Raw genomic sequence first — 2,633 nt, 5'->3', positions numbered from 1 at the left:
TAGGTCTTGCTGTGATAGGCCAGGGGGTGGGCTGTGTAATGACTGCCTAGGATATTAACTAATGCTTGGGAGCCACCCCCAGGAACACCAGCATTGGAGCAGAGCTCAGAACTTAAGAGGGTAAGAGTGGGCCGGTGGCTGCCATATAGTTGAGAAGTTAGGCATGCGCCAAAGGGAGTTTGTGATTTTCCTAGGGCTCAAAGCAGATGGTCATTCTCTACCTTGTTGCAGTTAGTTTAGAGGGTTCACCAGAACCTAACTTCCAGCCTGGAGGGTGGTAAGTAAAGAAAGTCCTCGCCCCGTTGCTGGTGTCCCTATCCCCTGACACCCACCTTGTTTGGGGAGTGAGTGCTCTCGCAGGCACTTACCACCCTGGACAGGAATTACGTTTAATTTATACTCAAACACACTTTGTACATTTCCTTTATCCAGAAAAAGTTTATATTCTGTACTCTTTCCTACAGCTTGGTAGAGCTTTGTTTTGTCTTATTTCAACTTTTGTTTTGAAATAAAACCCAACAGTCTACCTCCTGGTTTCTTATCCATGGGTGGAAGCTGGGACGCCGGTGATGGGCCCCTATTTGGTACTCCGACAACACAGGTGGCAGCGTAGGAAGCCAAGGCCATGTCTCACAAGGCAGGAACTGGGTACATGGAATCCCACTTAGCACCAACACCTTGGCCAGGAGCACTAAGACCCTATTCCATCCACATAAGCAGAAATTCTGCTTTTGATGCTGCTTGCACAGGAAAGGCCACGCTTGGAGACTGAGGGATAACCCTTGGAAGTTTAGAGGCACACTGCTCCCGTGCCTGCTGTCTCCTCCACCAATCGGTCATACTCACTAACACCTTCCCCTTGCAATGCGACAGCCTATGCTGAAGGGAAGAGAAATACACAGAGTCTTTTGAATCTCTATCAAATGTGGTTTTTATTCAACTGACAAGCACTTTTCTACAGCTGCACTTGTGGAACATCACATGGCAAAAACAGGAGTTTTTTTCTCTAGACTTTTTTTTTCCTTTTTTTTAACCTTATTAAAAATGAGATTGGTCCTAAAAATATAGAAAGAAATAAATTTAAATTCACAAAAAACTGTACATTATCAAAAAGTCACTAAAACACCACATTTGGTTATATAAAAAGTCAAGTCCCTTTTGTTGTAAAAGGAACACGGAAACTTGTTGGTGTTGATGGTGTGGTTTCTTCCTGTTACCAGACTGATAGGGAGAGGGGAAATCAAGGGGCAGGGGGTGGGTTTTATTATTTTTTTTAACCTGCCTTCCCTACCAAATACTCTTTATTTGTCAAGAAGAGAAAATCCACCTAGCTCAAGGGGCAGTGAACATGAGGAAAGAAAAGTGAGAAATGGCCCCTTTAATCATGCCCTACCCCCACCCCCCGCCAGCCCCCACTCCTTCAAACTGAGGCTAGGACTCCACCCCACCTTGAGTGCCTGGTCCCTAGGGAAGAGATGGAGCTGGGAGAGGAACACAAAGCAGGAACAGTTGAGATTTCACTCCCCCGTCCACCTCGCATCCAACAATAAAATTAATCTGGTTCATTTTATACCAGGGGAAAACTGCCATGGGGAAAAAGAAGAGCCCCCAACTCTAACAGTTCCAAACGTTTGACTAACACAAAGTTTGTTACAGCGCAGTTATTTAGATAAAATATAAATATTTATGCATAATATAAAGTCAATTCAAATATTCTTCAATCCACCTCTTATTTAAAAGCAAAAAAAAAAATCTCAAATAAAATTAAAAGTTTTGAGGTTTATCTGACAGAAAAGGCGACTTTAGAAATAGGCTATGGGGGAGAAGGGCATAAAGGAACAAGGGGGCTGCCCCAGGACCTCCACTGCCCCCACCCCTTCAGTGGCCAGTCAGTGCTGCCGGAAATACGAGGAATGCTCCACCTCACCTGGCAACCCCCTCCTCCTCCACCAATGGAACATTTCTTGGATGCCCCAGCTTCCGCTTGGGCCAGCCAGCAGCCACCTCCCCAGTGCAAGTACCCGTAATCTCTGATGGGAGGGGCTCTGCTGAGCAGGAAAGCAGGGGGCCAGGGGCCCATGGCTATAGCTGGGAGTTAGCAGCTTTCCTCTCACATGTTGGGGCTTAACTTGGGCATAGTCACATAGAGGGCAGAGGAGGACACAGAACCCCTCCTCCCTACTCTTGTGCTCCGGGGTCTCTGCTGCCGGGGAAGGGGTCCTGGGGTATGACGAAGATAAGGGAAGGAAAGCACAACTAAACCCACAGAAGCTCATGGGATTAGGAAAAGATCCAGTTCTACCCCTCTCCCTGCAAAAGCTTAGACTCAAAGCCACTGAAAGGAGAGGGAGTTCCTGCTGAAAAGATTGCACAGTTTGAAGAGGCTGGAACAGAAATGACTGGGAGAGAGAGGAGAGAGACAGCCTTGTACCCAGAAAAACTGTTCCTGTGGTTTCCCAAAGACAAATGATGGTTTGGAACAACAGGAAAGGTAGGAATAAAAACAGACACTTGGCGAAACTGAATGGATGCCATCAAACACAGGGGCACAATCACAGCATCCTCTCTCTCTCTCTCTCTCTCTCTCACACACACACACACACACACACACACACACACACACACACACACAC

This window comes from Equus quagga, chromosome 1, assembly GCF_021613505.1.
Source record: "Equus quagga isolate Etosha38 chromosome 1, UCLA_HA_Equagga_1.0, whole genome shotgun sequence".
Taxonomy (NCBI): domain Eukaryota; kingdom Metazoa; phylum Chordata; class Mammalia; order Perissodactyla; family Equidae; genus Equus; species Equus quagga.
The sequence above is the reverse complement of the archived record's forward strand: the minus strand, read 5'-3'. Positions refer to the sequence as shown.